The following is a 25,634-nucleotide window of genomic DNA, read 5'->3' on the forward strand; positions in this document are numbered from 1 at the left end:
ACAGAAAATAGGAGAAAGCATTTAGGCTTGGAAAGGAAACACATCACCAATTCATGCTTTTTTCTATTTTTCTGCCATGTTTACAGAATTATTGGATGTAGTAGTCTTTCCTCTTCCCCAACTACTAGGTGGCATTTTATCAGTGCTACCGAAAAATATACTTTTAGGGTGAGGTATGTCGTTGTGTCTCCATGGATGCAGGAGATCACCATCTGGCCATGTGGCTGTCATGACACTCCGCCCAAGAGAGCTGCTTTACTTAAGGTCTGCTCACACCCGATGTCCACTAATGTGTGGGTTGTCATCTTGCCTAAAACTGCATTAACAATTCAAGGGCCCTTATGACCAGTTTCCCCGTGCTTACCCACTACAGATGCCCAACTGCATGCCACCACATCACACTCCATTGCCGATGGGCATGACCTGGCCTGGTGCCCTGTTGGTTGCATCTAAAACAGATAGGGGAGAAGGAGGGAACGTTGGTTATACATTTGTTTCGTTGCTGGTATGGCAATGGGGCTGGAGTAGCAGCTTTATCCCTGCTGGGGGCCATCCTTAACCTCCATGAAGAGGAGGCAAGTTTGCCGATTGGGGCGGAGATCTAGGCGATTTCAGTCCTGATGTTGTAGGTGGAGCAGAGAGAGGAGGTGGTGTGCAGCTGTGCCGGTGGATGTGAGCTGTGGCCAGGTTGGTGTGGGCAGAGACCAGGGAGTCCTCAAAGTCTGATATGCTGCCTAAGCCTTACCTTCCAGGTCAATGAGTTACTGTACTGAAGCTCCGTCTCTTTTCTACATGAATGACTTCCTTTTAACCCTTGGAACGAAGTTTCAGGCCAAGAGGTCCAGAGTATTCTGTTCCCGTTACTTAGTGCCCTCAGAAGTCAGGTCAGTCAATTTACCACAAAGAATCATTGTCTTTCTGTCACAGGCAGCTACCAAAGTTTGTGGTTATTGGTTTAACAGATAATGATGCTTTTAGTGTTTTTTTACACTAAAAACCTTTTCATTTTAAACACTTTGCCGGGAACTTTATAGCAATATACATCAAAGTGAACAAGTTCCCTAAGAACCTTTACAACCGAACTATACAGCAAGACACAAACCTGTCCGGGAACATTACAGTCTAATACAAGCCACGGGTAGATATCTCAAAGACAAACCGTTAATAATTGACCAGTCAGACTTTATTACAGGCTATACATGCTAAATCTTTGATTTGACCCTGACCAAGAATGCAGAGATTATTTTTCCTTAGCAAAATTTTTTAAAATACATTTTGAAATGCGTTTGGACAGTGCTTTGTCAGAGACCTGAATATGATTGTTTATGCTGTTTTTGAGAATGTGATTAAAGTTTCCACCAAAGAGCAGTTCTCTTTGATTACTGAAAAGCTTGATATAACTTTGATTCTTTTAAACATAATAATGTAATTGGCATTCAAGTTTATGGTCCGGCTCAACTTTCCTTGAAAAAACAAATTTTGAATCAAATACAGCACGCATAAATTCCTATGATGGACGTATTTTGTAAAAGCTTTCTGTATTTCACCATTTTCGCTAGCTGCCTCCATCAAGTCATCTGTAATGATTGATTTTGTTAGGAGGTAGTAAATTATCATCGGTTAATGAAGACTGTGTGCCTTCAATACATTTCACATTTTTAATTTAAGTACCAATTGATGGTATAAGGGCAGTGTGACAAAAATGGCAGTAGTGGGGACATCAGACCAGAAGAAACATACAGTACTGCGAGAAAAAATGATAAATGGATGCGCTGCTGCACGGTTTATTATTATAAAATAAAACAGGACAAAAACAGGACACGGCACTGGCAGCCAAAACAAAGAGACAAACAAAAACTAACTACACAGACAAACACAGTGCGCTGAATTTATGATTTACTTTATTATTTTATTATTACCTCCGTCTCCAATCCCCTTTTCTACACTCACCAAACACACAACCCAGAGTGAGTGAAAACATGCTGCTTTTATGTAGTTGTACCAAGACTCAATTGCTAATCAATCATTCAATTGGAGTCGCGTTACAACTGCACGTGAATTAATAAAGTGCAATTCCCCATGCTCACATATTATTACTTTTTACTTGCACGTGAAGTGCTGTGCAATCCTCATGCCAAAATACAAATATACATTTTAAACACTTGTGTTACACAGACCTGTTTATATCCCATGTACCAATGACTATACACCAACATTAACACACAACATACAACACAAAGTACACACAGGGGTGGGCACTTTAGCACATATACACCCCCTTGTGCAAAGCATACATGGCCTCAATGGCCACCTCCCCCCTTAAAATCCCAAAAGTCTTGCTCAAAGTCCTGGGCCAAGAACAGGGATTTTAAGGGGTTGATGGTCGGCAATGTTGCCAGTAAAAAGGCTGCTACTGGTCATGCTGTCAGCAGACTTGTTGACAGTGGGGCAAATCTGTACCACTGGCAGTGGAAATGCTGCCAACGGTGCGGCTGTCAGTAGACATGCTGACAGCTCCCAGACTGTCTCCTTCAGCCGTGGCAAGTCCAGCAGCGGAAAAGCTGCTGTGGTTGGTGGTCTCCAGACCTCCCTTACGATCTCCAGCAGCGAATCTGCTGCGGGGGAAGGTGGTCTCTTGACCTCTCCCCCCTTTATAGCCGGCAGCTCCCTCTGGGGGGACTCTAGCCCCCAGAACTTCTGCAGCGAAATTGCTGTGGAGAAGGGTGGTCTCCTGACCTCTCCCCCCTTTTTCGTAGCCGGGAGCTCCCTCTGGTGGGGATCCGGCCATGCTGACCCCTGCGGCCAAGCAGAGCTGACTGCATCCCCTGGCGAAGCAGTTCCAGCGACGGCTGGCAACCCCAGGCGATGCGGAGCAACAGGCAACCCCAGGCAATGAGGAGCACAGGCAACCCCAGGCGACGCGGAGCAACAGGCAACCCCAGGCGATGCGGAATGGCTGGCAACCCCAGGAGATACGGAACGACTGGCAACCCCAGGCGATGCGGAGCAACAGGCAACCCCAGGTGATGCCAGGCAGGCATCCTTGGGCGAAGCGAGGCAGGCATCCTTGGACGAAGCGAGGCAGGGAGTCAGGACAAGCTGGGGTGCGGGCATTGGGCCTCTTCTCTGCCACTGCAGCCAGACGGTTCTTCCCCGTGCTTCCCTCAGCAGCCTATGCAAGGGTTGCTGAGGACTGCCAGCATCTATTCCTGGTCCCTCTGGTGCACGGAGAGGCAGCTCCTGCTCCTCTCCCCCTGGTAGTGATGGAGGCAGAGGAAGCTCCAGCTCCCCTCCTCCTGATGGTGGTGGATGTGATAACAGCTGGCATTCACCCTCTGCTGGTGGGGGAAGTGATACCAGCAGGCATTCACCCTCTGCTGGTGGGGGAAGTAATACCAGCAGGCATTCACCCTCTGCTGGTGGATGGGGACCCAGCAGGCATTCACGCTCTGCTAGTGGACTGGAACCCAGCAGGCATTCACCCTCTGCTGTTGGACAGAGACCCAGCAGGCATTCACTCTATGCTGGTGGAGGTGGCAGAGGCAGAGGCAGCTCCTGCCGATGGAGGTGGTGGAGGCGTGTAATCTCCTGGCAGCGGAGGTGGGAGCAGTGTGTAGTCTACCCTTGTTACAGGGGACTGGTGCGGCTCTCCCTCGCTTGCAGGGGACTGGTGCAGCTCTACCTCCTGCTCTGGAGACAGCAGTGGGACCTCTCCCTCTGGCACTGGAGACGGCAGCAACGGCTCCTCTCCCTCTGGTGCTGGAGACGGCTCCTGTTCCTCTGGCTCTGGAGGCAAAACCAGCACAGACTCCTCCTTCTTGGGTGGTGGATGCACCGACTCCTCCCTTTTTGGCTGTGGAGCTGGCATTCGCTTCTTCCCCTTTCTGTGGACTGGTCTCTTGGCCTTCAGACGAAGCCACTCCTCTGCATCCTCCACCTTTCCCTGATCAAGGGCCTTCAAAAAGAGAGGGTCTTCATAGGGGCAAACTTCCCGGAGGTGCCCATACTCCATTCAGGAGGCACACTATGGAGGCCATCCTTCTTTCAACTCCTCCTGGTAATTACGGCAGGGATGCCTTTCTTCCTCCCATCCCATTTTTTTTAATGAATTTTCCACCTGCAGTATCCCTGTTCTGACGCTTGGAGGCGCTGTTGTCCCACTACTAACACCATGTGTCACGAAGACTGCCGGAGTGGGTGACGTCAAACCAGAGTCAGGAAACAAACAACAAGAGAGGAGGAGTTTGGTGGAGCTGAGCAAATGGTCTCGCTCAGCATTTAATAAGTGAACAGACAGTTGGGAAATAAAAAGGTTGCAACAAACAAAAACACAGGACACGGCACTTTCGCCAGAATAAATAGACAAACAAAACAGACTACACAGACAAACATGGTGAGCTATTTTTGTTACAATTATCACAATTACCTCCATCTTCAATCCCATTCTCCACTCACTGAACACACATCCCAGAGTGGGTGAAAACATGTAGCTTTGATGCAGCTGTACCGAGACTTGATTAGCAATCAAGCATTCAATTGGAGTTGCGGTACAACTGCACGTGAATTAATAAAGTGCAATTCCCCATGCTCACATATTATTACATTTTACTTGCACGTGAAGTGCTGTGCAATCCTCGTGCCTAAATAAAAATATACATTTTAAACACTCATGTTACACAGACCCGTTTATATCCCGTGTACCAATGACTATACACCAACATTAACACACAACATTTAATACACACAGGGACCGGCACTTTGCCACATGGACGTATTTTGTAAAAGCTTTCTGTATTTCATCATTTTCGCTAGCTGCCTCCATCAAGTCATCTATAATGATTGATTTTGTTAGGAGGTAGTAAATTATCATCGGTTAATGAAGACGGTGTGCCTTCAATACATTTCACATTTTTTATTTAAGTGCCAATTCATGGTAGAATGGCTGTGTGACAAAGATGGCTGTAGTGGGGTCGTCAGACCAGAAGAAACACACAGTACTGCGAGAGGTAATGATAAATGGATGCAGTACTGTGTGGTTTATTATTATAAAATAAAACAGGACAAAAATAGAACACGGCACTGGCAGACAAAACAAAGAGACAAATAAAAACGAACTACACAGACAAACACGGTGAGCTGAATTTATGATTTACTTTATGTTATTATTTTATTATTACCTCCGTCTCCAATCCCGTTCTCCACTCATCGAACACACAACCCCAAATGAGTGAAAACATGCTGCTTTTATGCAGCTGTACTGAGACTCGATTGCTAATCAATCATTCAATTGCGGTCGCTGTACAACTGCACGTGAATTAATAAAGTGCAATTCCCCGTGCTCACATATTATTACTTTTTACTTGCACGTGAAGTGCTGTGCAATCCTCGTGCCTAAATACAAATATACATTTTAAACACTTGTGTTACACAGACCCATTTATATCCCATGTACCAATGACTATACACCAACATTAACACACAACATACAACACAAAATGCACACAGGGGCGGGCACTTTGCCACAGGCTGCTAACAGCTATAGAACCATATGATGTTCTCAGGGTTTTGGGAAAGTATCTGTTGAGTTTTCTCAAAGCTGCTTCACAAAATTACTTTTGCCAGAATTGGATGGTCCAGATATTATAGTAGCAAAATGTACGGTTAGTTTAATATCGAAGCTCTCTTCAGTAGACATAAGGATGAGAGGTGTAATCAGGCCACAAGACTCAATTTTTAAACACTATCTGAAAAGTTTTCTGGAGTGGACCATTTTCTAGTTGAAATTATTTTTTATTACGGTGAATCTGGGAGCATCGAATCATGATCTGTCCTGCAGGGGTGTTTCTGTCAAGATTTATAAAGTTTTGAACTAGGTCTTTTAATGAAGCAATGTTAATTAATTTTGAATTCTCAAAGTTTAGGGTACTACCCTATGTCTTTCTGCTGTTTGTTATGTAGCCACACATTTTAGTCCCCCCTGACACAAACTGTAATATATTTCCAGGGCATCAGTTTGCTAGTTAAATCTTCAAGATAATCGGCAAGTTCTGGACGCCAAGCATTGGGCTTACTGACAAGAGTTCATATTATGATACAAACAGTGTTTCTACAGGTGATCCATGAGGTTATAGAGCTCTCGCCAGACATAAACAGTTGTAAACACTGTTATGAAGACGTTTACATTACCTGGGGGTGTATAAGTGTGAGAAGCATAACACCACTAAACCTGGGCTACTGTATCACTTACAAAGCAGAAGTGAGAAACCTGATATTGTTTTGAAAAGAGATAATGAAACAACTTTTCAGGATCTTTAACCAAGCTTGTAGAGAGCGGGTTAGTTTCTTGACCAAAATTTCCCCAGAGGGAATTTAGAAACTATTTGGATATTTGTCTTTTAGCAGGGTTGACATAAATGTTTTGAGGATCTAAATGAATCCCCTCTTTCTGAAAATAATCATCGATATAATGTTCTTTACTCACCTCATCGGTACATTGAAAGGGGTAACCTGAACTTTCCTGTTTTTCCTTGAGATAACTATTAATGTAGTCTGTAAAGAGAGTGCCAGATTTCTGTATTTTAGACAATTTGTAACCTTTCTCAAGAGCTTTAACTACCTCTACACTACACCAGTTTCCTGTCAAGCCTCTTTCTTTAGAGGTATGGTTACATACCCCTGTCTGCTTTAGTGTTTCTATGCAAGAATGACAGATTGTGAACATTCATTTACCAAGGGGTTATGCGTGTCAGCATATAAGGGTGCCGGAGAACCTGAGACAGCACTTCACTTGTATCACTGTAAACGGACGTATGTTGTCAGGCACTTCAATGGTATCACTGTACACTGTTCGGCTGTCAGCGGAGGATGTGTTTTAGCAACCGCTTGATTTTGCCGATAATAATATAGGATATACTATAAGTGCTGCTCATGCATATTTAGTTTACAAAGGTATGTGAAAATAAAAACAATGTGTTTTTGTGCACTTAGCATCTAAGGGTACGAAAAATACTTTAATAAGAAAATCATGCGGCTGCAGCTGAAGGAGGTGTCTTAGCACCCCGCTTCCGCGGTAGGTGGTGGCTTGTCTGGGGCTGTTTGAGGCATTTGCATTTGCATGCAGGCTCTATGGTTCGGGACCTGTGTTTTGTTGCTTGTCCAAGGTAAAAAATATTGCAGATGAAGGAGGTTGTTATTAGAAATCTCGCATTAAAATATATAATATATAGATATTAATATATATATATCTATATATTATATATATATATATATTATATAACTTGAAAAGTGGTTGTTCTACGCCACCTGAAGGGCTCTTGTGGCACGTAGGCTTGGAAAGGAACTATGGAAGGACTTATGCGGCGACATCTTCGCCATCTGCTGAGATGCCTCCCGGGCTTTAGCAGAGCGCTGTAGCATCTCCTCTACCGCTGGGCCAAATGTGTGCCCTGGTGTGATGGGAGCATCTAATAATGGGGCCTTGTCAGGCTCTTGAACTCTCGACTGCGAGAGCCAGAGCTGCCTTCGCAACTACCAGGGATGCAATACTCCTGCCCTGGGCCCATGCGTTTAGCTGGGCTATCTTGACAAGGAATTGAGCGACCAACGCCAATTCTGCCCTCAGAGACACCAAAGGTGCTCCGGAAGATCTTTTATCAGCAATGCCTGGTAGACTGAAAGGAGGCTAGCATCATTGGACAGTCTAACTGCCTCTGTAGCCGCTGAATAGCCCTTCTTTAAATGAACCTACGTGGTCCTGCACTGTCTGTTAGGACATGCAGGGTCTTTAGTTAGGCCCGAGAGCATCAATGTCTTAACTAGAGCCGTGAAGGCGACATCGACTGGTGGGAAGGATGCCAGTTCCACCTCATTCGCTCCCTCATTGGCTTCTTGGCTTCTGGCAAACGCATAAGCCTTCCACAAAGTTGCTGGTGAAGAAGCTGGGGCCACCCAGGTGGATTGCACCTCCTTAATAAAATCAGGGAAGACCCTCTGGTGAAGAGTGCACTGCTGAAAATTAGCTCACAATGTACAAGACGACCTGTCTGCCGAGACAAACGTGGCGTGCTCTGGTCCCAGGCACTCCATACAGTCTTCATGCGGGTCGCTTGCCGGCAATTTTGCCTGGCAGGTGACATAACGGTGAAACCCAGACATCTCAATGATGGGATGTGTCGTAAGCGTCAAGGTGTGTGCCCTGATCAATGCGCAGAAGCGCTGAGGTACGTGTACCGAGCGTCGAGGCGTCGATGCACCGAGCATCGAAGCCGAAGCGACGAGCGTCGATGTGCAAGTGTTAAGGCGTCAAAGCGGAGAGCATTGAGAGCTGAAGCGTCAAGTGTCGAGGCGTCGATGCACTGAGCGTCGAGCACCTAAGTGCCGAGCGTCAAGGTGCGTGCGTCAAGCATCGAGGCACAGAGCGTCGAGGTGCGTGCATGGAGCATCGAGGCGTTGATGCACTGAGCGTCGAGCAAGAAAGCATCAAGAGTCGAGGTGCGTGTGCCGATTGTTGAAGTGCCGAGCGTCGAGGTGCGTGCACCGAGCGTCGAGGAGTCGAAGCGCCGAGCATCGAGGTGCATGTACTGAGCGTCGAGCGCCAACGCGTGGAAGTGTGTGCACCGAGCATCGAGCACCGAAGCGCAGAGCGTAGAGGTGTGTTCACCAAGCCCCAAGTGCCGAGGCACTAAGCACAATGCGCCAAAGCGCTACACCAAAGCACCAAGGCGCTGACACTGAAAACACCGAAGAGCATGTACTGAGCACCGGAGAGCATCAGTTTGTCTCTTAACTAGAGCAGTTTGAAGGCGACAATCGACTGGTGGGAAGAATGCCATTCCACATTATTCGCCTCCCTAATTGGCTTCTGGCAAACGCCTAAGCTTCCACAAAGTTGCTGGGTGAAGAAGCTGGGGACACCCCAGGTGGATTGACACCTCCTTAAAAAAATCAGCAGTGAAGACCCTCTGGTGAAAGTGACTGCTGAAAAATTAGCTCACAATGTAAAAGACGACTGTCTGCCGAGAACAAACGGGCGTGCTCTGGCCCAGCGCACTCCATACGTCTTTAATGCGGGCGCTTGCAGGCAATTTTGCCTGGCAGGTAACAGAACGAAATAAAAAAAAAAAAAATGGTGAAAACCCAGAACATCTCAATGCATGGGATGGTCGTAATGCGTCAAGGTGTGGCCTGATCAATGCGCAGAAGCCGCTGACGGTACGGTTACCGAGCGTCGAGGCGTAGAGCCCACCGAGCATCGAAGCCGAAAGGACGAACGGCATCGACTGGCAAGTGTTATAAGGCGTCAAAGCCGGAGAGCATTGAGGCCTTGTGAAGCGCTCAAGTGTCGAGGCGTCGATTGAACACTGAAGACGGCTCGAGCACCTAAGTCGCAGAACCGTCAAGGTGCCTTTGTGCGTCCAAGCATCGAGGCACAGAGCGCGAGGTGCGTGCATTGGAGCCCATCGAGGCGTTGAGGCCGAGCGTCGAGCCAAGAAAGCATCAAGCCGTCGAGGGGTGTGCCGATTGTTGAGGAGTCGAAGCGCACGAGCATCGAGGGCATGCCACTGAGCGTAGAGCGAACACACGCGGGGAAGTGTAGGAAGTGTGGCACGAGCCATCGAGCACCGAAGCGCCGAGCCGCTAGAGGTGGTGTCACCAAGCCCCAAGTGCCGAGCCACTAAGCACAATGCGCCAAAGCGTCCCTTACACCAAAAGCCACCACAGGCTGCTGACACTGAAAAAACGACGCGCATGTACTGACGCGTGAAGACGCTATGCACTAGACACCGAAATGTCAGCTGACCCGCAGAGCGGAGATGCTAAGTGCTAGTACAGTGTCTAGTCAAAAGACAATGGTGTTGTGCTATACTTACCTGTTTGGTAAGGGGCAACTGAAAGTGTCGTTGGCGGTAGTCTTCCTAATGTGTTGCATGGGAAAAAAAGTACCCTTTTTTTTTTTTTTTTTTTTTTTGAGGAACTGCAACCGCACTAAGTGCAGATATTCGTAGTGTAGCTACTGAAAACAGCGACCACACGTTGGCACGCAATGTGTCCTCTGAATTCTATTCTTTACCCTGGGGAAGAATAGACCCAACAAAAAAAAAAATATATAACAAAAAATATATATATCAATATTAATAATATGAAAAATATTAATATGAAGGAAGACGGAGAGCCAACATGGAAAGAACGCAATGCCAAAGCAAAGCGTGAAAGTGAAAAAGAATATATATATATATATATATATATATATATATATATATATATATATATATATATATATATATATATAATGCTCAAAGGAGCGAACACTGAAATAAACTCAAAGGGGCGGTAGCCAGCTTCTCAAGCTCAAAGGCTGTCGAGTACAATCAGTGGAAGTAAATCTCTCAGAGAGAACTTATCATCTCAAAGTCCTAGAAAGGCTGAAGGCAAAAGAGGAAGAGAACCTCCATGCGCTGCGTATAGTAAGCTCCCAGGGGGGCGGGCTTACATGTCAGCTAGCGCAGAGGCCTATCGGCAGCTTTGCTATAAAGCTCAGCCAATCCTACTGCCTGACGGCAATATCCCATACCTTGATGGTTATTTTCGACTTGAAAGGGAATGGCCTTTATTTCCAACGACAACCCCATGAATGATGAAGACAGTGTTTCCAGTGAACCCAATTCAATACCTAGGCATGTGATTTTACAGAGAAGTATGTTGTATATACACATTAATTTGGCATCATACCTAACTTGGTTTGAGGGCTCACTGCCTGGCCGACTGGACAAGGCAGAGACCTCCATTGGCAAAACATAGAAATTGTTTTTAAGAAAGGTGGAGAAGGGGAGGTGGTGGGTTACGATGAAATTAAAATGCAACTGAGAGGTAAGTGAAGAGGGTATTTATAGTGCTAACAGTCTTAATTAGCTAATGTGTAAATTGAATGATTCAATTTGGTGATGCAGATTGGTGTCTGACCATCCTCCCAAACTTTACTTAATAACTTTTATATATATATATATATATATATATAAAAATCTGTTTTTTGTGGGAAGTGGCATTTAACCAACAAGTTTCTAAAAAAAAAAAAAAAAAGTGGAACAAGTTCAGTTGGTGAGTTGGTACAAACCGTGCAGGAGTCTGATGAAACATATATATGCTTTATGCAACAGCAAATGCAGGCTGACAGGGATTTTCAAGAGAGGCAAATGGAAACTGACTGGGAGGAAATGGGAAAGGGAAGCTTCAAATGCTTTGAACATGTAGTTCTTAGCTATATTAGGAAGACTTGGAGAGGCTTTATCACAAAGTCAAGATCTTCCTGTAGATTAACAGTGTAAAAACCATTGTATATCATTGTTTATGCAAAATGTTTGTATATATTTAATGTATGAGTGTATATAGTTTCTGAATAATTAAACTTTGCCTTGTATAGTTAATTTATAAGTGTGTATTATTCATCTAATTATTGTTTTTATAATAACAGTTCAAGCACTTTTAAAGTAAAGACAATGTATATTCATGTGCAAAAAAAGTTTGATTTGATTTTTCTTAAACACACAATAATTAGCATGGTGCAGTAATAACAGACCTAAACATTCTAACCTTGGTTATAAACCATTTGTTACATTCTGACCAGTAATACACTTTAACTAAAATCCCCCAAATAAACCAGAACATTAACAGTAATTGTCAAAATGTACCAAATAATAATAATAAAAAAACCTGTACTTATTACTTTATTAGACTGTTTACTTGGTACTACGGTAGCAGTGTGGCATTTAATGCCTTCCCAGCGACAGCGAGTGGAAGCGACAGCGAGTGGGAGAAGTGAGACAGCAACAGGATCTTGAGGAACTGGCACACCCACAATTCATGGAAGTCTGCATCACCCCTAACAGACTGAAAGCCACCAGGGAGATAGAAGGTCAGAACAGCTGGGTTCAGGTAGGCAGAAGCAGGGAAAAAAAGAAACTTCGTCAAACACAACCACCAGAAATCAAAACAACCAACAGATTTGAGTCACTTCAGAATTGTGATGAGCAGAACCAACAACAAGAGAATGAAAGGAACAACATCCAGGACCCTATTGACAGTGGTGACAAGACAGTAAAAAGAAGGGAGGTCATGATTGTTGGGGACTCCATATTGAGAAACACAGCAAGTTCAGTTCGCAGTTTGGACCCCCTTACTACAACAGTGTGCTGCCTTCCGGGAGCCTCGGTCAAGCACATCACTGAGAACGTGGACAGGCTCCTAGAACGAACAGGAGACGACCCGGTAGTAGTCGTCCACATCGGTACAAACAACATTGGAAGAGACAGACCAAAATCCCTGCAAAACAAATTCAGAGAGCTAGGAAGGAAATTAAAAGAGAAAACCAAAACTGTGGTATTTTCTGGTATACTACCCTCACCTTGCAAAGGACCATATGGACAGCTGGAAATAATAAATCAAAACCAATGGTTGAAGACGTGGTGCACACGGGAAGGCTTCACCTATCTTGATCATTGGACCACATTCTACAACGAGGACTATCTGTATAGACGGGATGGACTGCACTTAAATAACAAGGGAACCAGTCTACTTGGAGAAAAGATCCTCGAGCAGGTTCAGAAGCATTTAAACTAGAAAGGAAGGGGGGAGAAATCAACAAAAAAAACAGAAGGGAGACCGCATCAAAACAAGAACAACAACTCAGGTAAGACAACCATTAAATGTATTTATCTAAATGCTAGAAGTATCAGAAACAAAATTTTAGAACTTGAAGCTACTGCACTAACAGGTAACTATGATGTGATAGGTGTTACAGAAACGTGGTTATCTGAGAGTGATGGGGACGAATATAATATTTGTGGGTATACACTGTATAGGAAAGACAGGCAGGACAGAAGAGGAGGAGGGGTAGCGCTATACATAAGAAACAGTCTTGAAGCCCAGGTGTTAAACCTGGACAAAGAAAATAAAACCGAATCAATATGGGTCAGAATAACAGACAAAAATTCAAAAGGCATAATAATAGGAGCATGCTATAGACCGCCAGATTCAGACGGTGAGCACAATAATCTGTTATACAATGACATTAGAAATGTGTGTAGCAAAGGAGAAGCCATACTAATGGGGGATTTCAACTTCCCCCAAATAAAATGGGAAAACCCGGTGGGTAGCACGAAGGATGAAATAGAAATGGTGGAAATGACAAATGACTGCTTCCTAACACAATTTGTCAAGGCACCAACTAGAGGGGAGGCATGCCTTGATTTAGTCTTTTCAAATAACGAAGATAGAATAACTAAAACAGAGGTCAGAGAACCACTGGCAAACTCAGACCACAACATGGTCTCATTTGAAGTGTTTTTTAAATCCTCAAAAGTAAAGACTAAAGCTAAGGTTTACAATTTTAGAAAAGCAAACTATGAAGGCATGAAACAGAGACTAACAGAAGTAGATTGGAGTAAAATAGAGAAAACACCCACAGAAGAAGGATGGTTGTTCTTCAAAAACGTAGTACTAGAGGCGCAAAACAATTATATCCCTAAAGTAGACAAATCTAAATGTAAAACTAAATTGCCAAAATGGTTTAATAGATCAATTAAAAAAAATATTCAGCGAAAAAAGGCACTTTACAGAGCATTAAAAAAGGACCAAAAAGAAAGTACACAGAAAGAGTACACAGAACTGCAAATGCAAGTCAAAAAGGAAGTTAGAAAGGCCAAGAGAGAAATAGAAATGAACAACATTGCTAAGGGAGCTAAAACCAATTCCAAAATGTTTTTCCAATATTACAACAGCAAGAGAACATTCAAAGAGGAGATTAAATGTTTAAGAGATACAAATGGCAAAATCGTAGAGGAAGAAAAAAAAATAGCAAATATGTTAAATGATTACTTTTCACAAGTTTTTACAAAGGAAGATACTGACAACATGCCCCACATGTCATCCAGTTCCTATCCAGTTTTAAATAACTTTAGCATAACTGAGGCAGAAGTGTTAAAGGGACTAGGAGCTCTTAAAATAAACAAATCCCCTGGGCCGGATGAGATCCTCCCAGTAGTACTCAAAGAAATGAAAGAAGTAATTTACAAACCGCTAACCAAGATCATGCAGCAGTCTCTTGACACAGGGGTGGTACCGACAGACTGGAAAATTGCAAACGTAATACCGATCCACAAAAAGGGAAACAAAACTGAACCAGGTAACTACAGACCAGTAAGCCTGACTTCTATTATATGCAAACTTATGGAAACTATAATAAGATCCAAAATGGAAAATTACCTATATGGTAACAGGGTACTGGGAGACAGTCAACATGGTTTTAGGAAAGGGAGATCGTGCCTAACTAACTTGCTTGATTTTTTTGAGGATGCAACATCGATAATGGATAATTGCAAAGCATATGACATGGTTTATTTAGATTTCCAGAAAGCTTTTGACAAAGTCCCGCACAAAAGATTAATTCTCAAACTGAACGCAGTTGGGATTCAAGGAAACACATGTACATGGATTAGGGAGTGGTTAACATGTAGAAAACAGAAAGTACTGATTAGAGGAAAAACCTCAGAATGGAGTGTGGTAACCAGCGGTGTACCACAGGGATCAGTATTAGGTCCTCTGCTATTCCTAATCTACATTAATGATTTAGATTCTGGTATAGTAAGCAAACTTGTTAAATTTGCAGACGACACAAAAATAGGAGGAGTGGCAAACACTGTTGCAGCAGCAAAGGTCATTCAAAATGATCTAGACAAGATTCAGAACTGGGCAGATACATGGCAAATGACATTTAATAGAGAAAAGTGTAAGGTACTGCACGCAGGAAATAAAAATGTACATTATAAATATCATATGGGAGATATTGAAATTGGAGAAGGAATCTATGAAAAAGACCTAGGAGTTTTTGTTGACTCAGAAATGTCTTCATCTAGGCAATGTGGGGAAGCTATAAAAAAGGCTAACAAGATACTCGGATACATTGTGAAAAGTGTTGAATTTAAATCAAGGGAAGTAATGTTAAAACTGTACAATGCCCTTGTAAGACCTCATCTTGAATATTGTGTGCAGTTCTGGTCACCTCGCTATAAAAAAGATATTGCTGCTCTAGAAAGAGTGCAAAGAAGAGCGACCAGAATTATTCCGGGCTTAAAAGGCATGTCATATGCAGACAGGCTAAAAGAATTGAATCTGTTCAGTCTTGAACAAAGAAGACTACGTGGCGACCTAATTCAAGCATTCAAAATTCTAAAAGGTATTGACAGTGTCGACGCAAGGGACTTTTTCAGCCTGAAAAAAGAAACAAGGACCAGGGGTCACAAATGGAGTTTAGAAAAAGGGGCATTCAGAACAGAAAATAGGAGACACTTTTTTACACAGAGAATTGTGAGGGTCTGGAATCAACTCCCCAGTAATGTTGTTGAAGCTGACACCCTGGGATCCTTCAAGAAGCTGCTTGATGAGATTTTGGGATCAATAAGCTACTAACAACCAAACGAGCAAGATGGGCCAAATGGCCTCCTCTCGTTTGTAAACTTTCTTATGTTCTTATGTTCTTAATGGTAAGTATTTAACTTGACTGTTGCATTTGTAACCTTATTGCTTTTGTCTTTAGTTCATATGTTTAAGTTTCTTGTTTCAGTGTATACACTTTCTGAAGTTGTCTTTTCACGGATTAAAAATGATAAAACTATATTACTATTGTACTGTGTTTTTATTTATATTTTTTTTTGTTGATTTCACTAAATGTGAATCACCATACATTTGTAATTATTTGACAAGTGAGTCAATGTTGTGATTTAATTGGGCTCTTCTGTTCAGTATTAAACAGAAATAATGAAACACCTTGAACTTATGTTAGATAAGACATATGCCTTTAATGTCGCTTTATAAATAAGTTAATAGTAAATAAAATAACACTATAGACCTTTGTATAGAGCTATAATCAACATATGTTCATGACTTCATGGTTATTTTTTATTGTCATTACTAATTTTAGGCTAGAAAGTTCATGCTGCATGCAAATATTTGAATGACAAAACAAGAGGAAAAAAAATACTTTTTTTGCCATATGCCTCTTCTCTATTCTCTGCGAATCGTCATGTTCATTATGTGTGACGTCATTCGGTTGGCTTGGCTCTTCAGTGTAAAAGCAACTCAAGGTACCTGAGCTGTACCAGGCTGGCTGGGCTTGGCACCAGCTCAGTTCGGGTGTGCCAGTGTAAAAGGGGCATATGTGATGGGGACATACTGAAGTAAAATGAAAAAGAATTACAAGTCAGCTGGAAGTCTTTGAAGGTCAGGGAAGAGGAATGTGCATTTTCATTAAAGGACATCCTGCCTTTACTCCCCCATAGTCTCAGGGGAACATAGATACAGGAAGGACTTTTATCTCCAGTTCTGATCTCCAGCAGGAGAGGGGCCTGTGATCGAGTGAGATGAGATGACATTTGTAGGGAGTAAGGTGATGTCCATATCTAGTATATATAGAACAGACAGCTTCTTTGGTCTTTGAGTAAAGCCGTATAATCAAATTGCAAAATGTGCTTTTCAAAAAAGCTCCTTTCAGTCGGCTCTAGTGCTCTGGGTTTGAGATCTGTCCTCTAAATCACTGCAGGAAGAGCGATATATTTTTTTTTCAAACATAACAAGTGCTCTGGCTTTTCTTTTTCCCACCATGTCATGGATCGTTATTGCTCGATTACCTGTTTGACAATGTGGGCAATAATCTTTAAACTATCAGTGTACTAGAGCAGACATTTTGAAAAGGGCTTTGAAACAGATTTTAAAGTTATAAGTGTAAAATGTCAGGATGTTAACAATGAAAAGGTAAATTACAGGTAGGTCTAACGCTGTACATTTTTTGGAACCCTGCTACTTACTCTTTAACAAGCACATTTACGAGAGGACAGAAACACACCTCTTCTACCTTTCCTGCACTAAAAGGTAGGATGTGGATCAGGTGGTGTAGAAATTCCACTTTCAGGTCTTGATGTTCGACATCTACCATGATGACTTTAGCTAAGCACCAGTGATTGTCGTAAATAGCCAGTCTCCAAATTGCAGGCTGTTGAGCATGATTTCTGTGGTTGTTCCATGTGGACCATTTTACAAGGTTTTTATCTACTTCCTCCATCAGCTGATCCAAAGGGCTCACTTTCTTGGCCTCAGGTACTTCCTTATTTTCAGTTATAGAAAGAGACACATCGGTAGTTACACCTGGTTTAAATCTGACATCCTTTCAGTATACTTGCAAACTTGTACAATCTGGATTGAAACAATGGCAAGTAGATTGCTTGTGACAGAAATATGACAGTATTCTGTGGTGTAACAGATTTCCATCATGAAAAACATGATGAACTTTCCTGGTTGATGGCAAAGTTTTAAGATTTTAAGAAAGAAGCGAATCAAACATATCAATGGCACTTTCCTCAATATAGTACAGCTGGGTAAATCACAGACTGATTGAGACCTTTTCAAAAAAGACTTTAGCACTTGGCACATCATTCTTCTTAAGAATAAGGCTGTCATCTGTCCTTTTCACGTTCCCTCCAACTCCATCGGGAGTTCCCTTTCCATGTGAGGTTGGAAAAAATTACAAGTGGCTTCTTTAATCCCAATGTAGGTGGAACAAGAGAAAGAAGACAGACATTGTTCTTATTTTTATATTGCTTACTTGGACCATCTGACCAGAAATGTACTGGTTCAATATTTGGATGTGTCCCACAGATGCTTTTCAATACTGGTTTCCATATACACCCAGATTGATGCTGCATCCTGACTTTTGGATTCTGCGGCTGTACAAAAACCTGACTTCTCATTGTTTGTGTAGTACATCCCTGTGGGCAAGTGTAATTAAAGCTGGTGTAGTGAATTAGGTATTCAATTTATTTAAAAATAAATAAGTCTCTAGTCACCCACCCAAGGGTGTGGGAACCATGTATATATATATATATATATATATATATATATATATATATATATTATATATATATATATATATATATACAGCTCTGGAAAAAATTAAGAGACCACTGCAAATTTTTCTTAAATCAGCATCTCTACATGTATGGCAGCCATTCCATTCCAGTGTCTGTTGAATTCCAACACAGGCACACCTCATTCTACTGAATGAGGTACTGATTAGGGGATCACCTGAACCAAATCTTATTTCACGAGGAAAAGTATAAAAAACACTCCTGTGGTCATCACTATCCTCTTGCAATAGGACCAGTCGGATGGCAAAACAGTGTTAGTAGTACCTCAAAAGTAATTGGAATCAAAAAATAACTATTGACCATGCCCAAAGAGTTGAAAAGGAAAGTTTTGAGTGAGGAAAAGAAGGGTTCAATTCTGGCTTTACTGGTAGAGGGATACAGTGAGCGTCGGGTTGCTTCCATCCTTAAAATTTCAAAGACGGCGGTTCATAAGAACAAGGTCAAGCAGAACACATTGGGGAAAACAAAGCTACAGACCGGCAGAGGGTGAAAATGACTCTCCACTGACCGGGATGACCGCCAACTCATTTGAATGTCACTCAACAACAGTAGGATGACCTCAAGTGACCTACAAAAAGAATGGCAAACAGCAGCTGGGGTGAAGTACACGGCATGGACGGTTCTAAACAGGCTCCTAGGGGCAGGGCTGAAGTCTTGCAAAGCTAGAAAAAAGCCCTTCATCAATGAGAAGCAAAGAAGAGCCAGGCTGAGGTTTGCAAAAGACCATAAGGATTGGACCGTAGAGGACTGGAGTAAGGTTACCTTCTCTGATGAGTCCAATTTTCAGCTTTGCCCAACACCTGGTGGTCTAATGGTTAGAAGAAGACCTGGAGAGGCCTACAAGCCACAGTGTCTCGCACCCACTGTGAAATGTGGTAGAGGATCGGTGATGATCTGGGGGTGTTTCAGCAAGGCTGGAATCGGGCAGATTTGTCTTTGTGAAGGACGCATGAATTAAGCCAAGTACAAGGTTGTCCTGGAAGAAACCTTGCTTCCTTCTGCTCTGACAATGTTCCTCAACTCTGAGGATTGGTTTTTCAGCAGGACAATGTTCCATGCCACACAGCCAGGTCAATCAAGGTGTGGATGGAGGACCACCAGATCAAGACCCTGTCATGGCCAGCCCAATCTCCAGACCTGAACCCCATTGTAAACCTCTGGAATGTGATCAAGAGGAAGATGGATGGTCACAAGCCATCAAACACAGCTGAGCTGCTTGAATTTTTGCTCCAGGAGTGGCCAAGACGTATGAAAGCTGTGATTGAAAATCAGGGTTATTCCACCAAATATTGATTTCTGAACTCTTCCTAAGTTAAAACATTAGTATTGTGTTGTTTAAAAATGAATATGAACTTATTTTCTTTGCATTATGTTATTTTGACCAGTTGTCATTTTCTACAAATAAATGCTCTAAATGACAATATTTTTATTTGAAATTTGGGAGAAATGTTGTCAGTAGTTTATAGAATAAAACAAAAATGTTCATTTTACCCAAACGCATACCTATAAATAGTAAAATCAGAGAAACTGATCATTTTACAGTGGTCTCTTAATTTTTTCCAGAGCTGTATTATATATATATATATATATATATATATATATATGTGTGTGTGTGTGTAGCAGGGGTTGATCTGTGCTGACTCTGCTGGTGTGTTCATAGTGCTGCAAGAGGAGGGCAGAAGTCGTCTAATACCCACCTGTGGGTCATGGCAGTGATACAGGGAGGGGGGAAGGGTGTGTGTGGACTTTCCCTCTCTCTGAGTGGCTGGGAGGCGGGTCTTGGGAAGATTGTTAGCCCTATAAGATAATGCTCTACTGTTTGCTCAGAGCTGCCCTTTTATGATGTACCGGGAAAGACGGAAGCTCAGGTCATGAGCCAAGACAGAGAGAGGCCGGGACCGAAATCCAAACGATAAATAAGAGAAGGAAGTGTAGTAATAGCGGGGAAACCATGGGCAGACCCCCTGTGCATTTTTAAAGAAGCCTGAGGAACGGTCAGGGTAGGACGGACACTCGGGCCGTGCGGGTAGCGACAGCTGGGGTAATGCTGCTGAAGTGCAGCACCTTTTATTTATAGTTTTGATTACTGTGTTTTCTTTTCCATTTTCCTTTCGCCTTTGGTTTTTGGATTATTGTTTTGAACACCTGTGAGTGCTTCTGCACTTGAACTGTACCATCTGTGGTATTGCCGTGTCTCTGTTTTTACCATCGTTGGTAGGCAGAACACGGTGAACAGCGCCCTCTCTGGGCTAAAAAGTAAAAACGCACTCTGAAAATAAAACTGAGCACCTTTATTGTGTTTTCAAGTGTACCTGTCTGTCTTCAACTTCCCATTCAGAATCCAACATTCCAATAACTAATTTATCAAATTAGTTTTACAGTGTTAATTTAGTTTAGATATGATCTCAAAATTAACTCAGGAATGGGGCAATGATCAAATTATCTGCATTTATCAGGGAACTCCTTTGAATTACACATTTCAACAAACAAAATTAATTTCTTGCACACTCTAAAACAGGAAGTTATATTCTATTCATAGAACAATTTAACAAATACTTGACAGCATTTGCTACAGTTAATTTCTCGAGTCATAAAATGTTTAATTCTTGATATGTTGAATACTTATTGATTTTCAACAAAGGAGTCCTTAGCAGCTTCTTCCATCTCTCTGGGTCTGACGCTCCACTGAAGGAAAAAAAGATGGTACTTTGCTTGTTGGAGGCATTGTATTGCGTCGGCTTGCAGCAAGATAACAGTTCTTTTCAAAGGGAGGCAGGTGTTGATTTCTAATAGTCTTGCAACATTATCTTAGACTTGATCAGACATACTAACTGTTCGATGAATGCATTGCACTTGAGAAGTTATGTAGTTTGTAACAAATTTCTAGGTAAAGCTAAGGGACCTTCCCAGATGCATAACATACTAGACATTAGAAATGAGATTCCAGAGACATCTTCTATTAACAGCAGTCTTTCTCACAGTTGTATTCAAAACAATGTAAATAATATAACTAAAGGAAAAACAGTCAGATGTTTTTATTGAGTACATTACATAAACATCCGAACAACCGATATATATATATATATATATATATATATATATATATATATATATATATATATATATATATATATATATATATATTATATATATATATACATTTATAATAAATTTAAAACATTTTGTTACCAAACAAAAATGCAAAAATATTTCGGTCAGTTATACGCCAATCAAATCACGTGAAAGTTGCCAGACGGCTTATATATGTGTGTGTGTGTGTGTGTGTGTGTGTGTGTGTGTGTGAACATTTATTTTACAAATCAAAACAAGAAAATGTAAATAAATAAACATCTGAAAAGACATTGGTTTACAACATGCATATTTATAAAACTGAAACGATAACAACACAATTTTTAATTTTCAACAGCAATCGGTTTATTATAAGATGTGCAAAAGCAACTGAACAACGTAAATAAATAAACATTTTACAGAAGCACACAGCAGAAGAAGTTATAAAAAATGTCTAATTTATTTTTCTTTTTTTTTTGACAAAATGGTAGTCCTTTATCTTGAGTCTAAGGCTGTTTGCAATCAATTCAGATAATGTGCTTCTCCACGCTGCCTTAGTTCACCAGGAACAGCTGCCCGAAATGTTATTTTTATTGCACTTGCCAACCTGGCATTGATGTCTCTTGCGGCTCTCAGTGTTGTTGTGTGGCATAGTGCCCTGCCCCTGGGTTATCTGTGTTGTATGCTGCGTATAGTGTGTTAATGTTGGTGTATTGTAGTTGGTACACGGGATAATGTGGGTTATGAACACGAGTGATTTAAAATGTATATTTGTATTTAGGCACGAGGATTACACAGCATTTCACGTGCAGGTTAATTGTAATATGTGAGCACGGGGAACTGGGGAACAAGTAAATTCAAGTGCAGTTGTACCAAGACTCCAATTGAATGATTGATTAGCAATCGAGTCTCGGTACAGCTGAATAAAAGCAGCATGTTTCACTCACTCAGGGTTGTTTGTTCGGTGAGTGGAGATCGGGTGTGGAGAAGGAGAAAGTAAAAACTAAAGTAAATAATTGATTTAAACTCACCATTTTTGTCTGTTTGTCTGTCTGTTTAGTGTTAGTATGTTTTGTTTGTCTGTTCATCTTGGATACTGTGCTGTTTTATTTTACAAAGTGTTTTTCATTTGTTCAACCTTTTATTTTCTGTTTATTGCTTAAACTGCGCAACAGCGCAATTCACATTTCACCTGGCAGTACTGAGTGTTTCTTCCGGGTCTGACGTCACCACACATGCCATCCTGTTACAGGATGCCAGCTTCATCTGTGGGTACACACTTGGCAGTCTCCCTTTTTTAACTGTAAAATATATACAGGGAGATTTACAATATTGAGACCCAAATTTATAAAGGAGAAAAACTAATCGCAAAAAGCCACGTAATGTGTGTGTTCGGTATGGCCGCACTTATTGTCAAAATAATAACCTATTTTAGAAGACTAATTAGGTAAAGCCGGTGATTCCATAGTCAACCAGTTTTAATACCACTTACCGCAATTATCGGTGAAGAATTACCCACCTTTCACAATAAATATCGGGTTTGGGTCAAATCTGCATGTGATGGCTACACATTCCAAAAGAAAATGAATGGCACCTCAGCCTGGTACTAGCCATAATGATGAGGATGCTCAGAAGCGAAAACTGAAATTTACCAGTATGGAATTGGATATTTTGGTACAAGCAGTACTTGTAACACATGAAGATGTGTTACAAGCTCGAAATACATCACCAGGACAAATTAATAAAATATGGAATGTGTGGTGCCTTCTTAATAAACAGATTTACCACTTCAGAGTTTAAAGTAGGTTGCTTATACATTACTACACATCATCCAGTTACTGTGCTTCACATATTAGTTCAACTTCTTATAATAATTCCAAGCATATAGGCATACTTCAGAAACAATACGTTTTATTTATTTACATCCATGGCAGTCAAACGGGTGGCTAATCCTTCCATTGTTGTTCAGCAACAATATAGCTGCATACAAACTAACTACGACTTATATCTTCTTATGCAGTTACAACTCTCCTATTTCTTCTGTTTGTCTGTATTTCTTACTCTATATATGCTTTTAAAGCATATCTGTATGGTATATATGGTCGAAAAACTGTAGTTGCTCTAGCTACAAACTAACTGCGTCATCTGTCCCTCTGCTGTTTTTAACTATTTTCTTTCCTACTCGAATTTAACAATACTGCCTGAACCAGTATCATTAAATACCAGATTACAAAAAATACATTCTGTAGGCATTATTGAAATAACAGTGGAGGATGAGCCCTCTATATGAGACTTATTCTTTCGTGCGCCTCGGAATATCATTCCATCTTTTCTTAATCTCCTCCACCGTTCTTTTAATAATGGCTATACTCTAAGAAGTAAAGGCTCTCGCTAGAAAATTGCTTTGCCACTGTAGGGAGACCTTTTTCAGTGCTTCTAAGAACCTTTTATACATGGATTCTATATTCTCTATTTGCAGACTTTCTGTTTTGTCATGTAAGCTATGAAACATAGATTGAAAATCGGTGTTTGCTAAACAATATGGTACTGGTATTATAAACCATAATTTACAAACTGACTTGTTCAGAGGGGTTAAAAAATGAGCTCTTTGCAAAACATATAATGTTATTATATGTTTCCTTGTCCTTGAAAACAATGTCTCTTTGCTGCAGACAAGTCTCCCACATCACCTTGCATTTTATATAGCCTACTGTCTGACTGCAGCAAATTAACACATGCTTTTCAGAGTTTTTAAAATAATCACGCAAATACAGGGCCCGCAATTACCGACAGCTTTATAAATTAGATAGAATATTTAATAGACCTCATTTGCAAAATCCCCTCCCAATTTTAGTGGTTTCATTCCGAAACACACCAGAATTACATATGCATATACAGAATTACATATGCATCAAGGGCTAAAGCGCACAGAGACATTGCCCCCACAAATCACGTATTAATTGCGTGTTTATGCCATTGCGTGTGTTTTATAAATCCCATCCAAGAATTCAGAACACCCAGCATCCCTTTTACGGTCGTAAAACATGCAGCAATCCTTTTATAAATCTGGGCTGATTTCTTTCTCTCTTTATCACATATCTTACTCATCAGAGTGATGCTGAAGGAACACTCGGCAACTCTACATTCCCCAGTGGTACCCCCTGAGCTGTAAAAAAAAAAAATCAGCTTTTGATGTTTTTTACCTGCTCGATGTTTCTACAGTGTAGTGGAAGGTTTGCAGCTACAAAGTCCAGATACACTGTGTTATCGTGGCGGTTTCTGTGACCTTCAATAGGTGTGTAACCACCTTAAATGACAGCGGGGAGCTTGACAGAACTGTAAGAACGAACATAAGAACATAAGAAAGTTTACAAACGAGAGGAGGCCATTCGGCCCATCTTGCTCGTTTGGTTGTTAGTAGCTTATTGATCCCAGAATCTCATCAAGCAGCTTCTTGAAGGATCCCAGGGTGTCAGCTTCAACAACATTACTGGGGAGTTGATTCCAGACCCTCACAATTCTCTGTGTAAAAAAGTGCCTCCTATTTTCTGTTCTGAATGCCCCTTTGTCTAATCTCCATTTGTGACCCCTGGTCCTTGTTTCTTTTTTCAGGCTGAAAAAGTCCCTTGGGTCGACACTGTCAATACCTTTTAGAATTTTGAATGCTTGAATTAGGTCGCCACGTAGTCTTCTTTGTTCAAGACTGAACAGATTCAATTCTTTTAGCCTGTCTGCATATGACATGCCTTTTAAGCCCGGAATAATTCTGGTCGCTCTTCTTTGCACTCTTTCTAGAGCAGCAATATCTTTTTTATAGCGAGGTGACCAGAACTGAACACAATATTCAAGATGAGGTCTTACTAGTGCATTGTACAGTTTTAACATTACTTCCCTTGATTTAAATTCAACACTTTTCACAATGTATCCGAGCATCTTGTTAGCCTTTTTTATAGCTTCCCCACATTGTCTAGATGAAGACATTTCTGAGTCAACAAAAACTCCTAGGTCTTTTTCATAGATTCCTTCTCCAATTTCAATATCTCCCATATGATATTTATAATGTACATTTTTATTTCCTGCATGCAGTACCTTACACTTTTCTCTATTAAATGTCATTTGCCATGTGTCTGCCCAGTTCTGAATCTTGTCTAGATCATTTTGAATGACCTTTGCTGCTGCAACAGTGTTTGCCACTCCTCCTACTTTTGTGTCGTCTGCAAATTTAACAAGTTTGCTTACTATACCAGAATCTAAATCATTAATGTAGATTAGGAATAGCAGAGGACCTAATACTGATCCCTGTGGTACACCACTGGTTACCACACTCCATTCTGAGGTTTTTCCTCTAATCAGTACTTTCTGTTTTCTACATGTTAACCACTCCCTAATCCATGTACATGTGTTTCCTTGAATCCCAACTGCGTTCAGTTTGAGAATTAATCTTTTGTGCGGGACTTTGTCAAAAGCTTTCTGGAAATCTAAATAAACCATGTCATATGCTTTGCAATTATCCATTATCGATGTTGCATCCTCAAAAAAATCAAGCAAGTTAGTTAGACACGATCTCCCTTTCCTAAAACCATGTTGACTGTCTCC

The sequence above is a fragment of the Polyodon spathula genome, chromosome 9 (genome assembly GCF_017654505.1).
Source record: "Polyodon spathula isolate WHYD16114869_AA chromosome 9, ASM1765450v1, whole genome shotgun sequence".
NCBI classification, from domain to species: Eukaryota; Metazoa; Chordata; class Actinopteri; order Acipenseriformes; family Polyodontidae; genus Polyodon; species Polyodon spathula.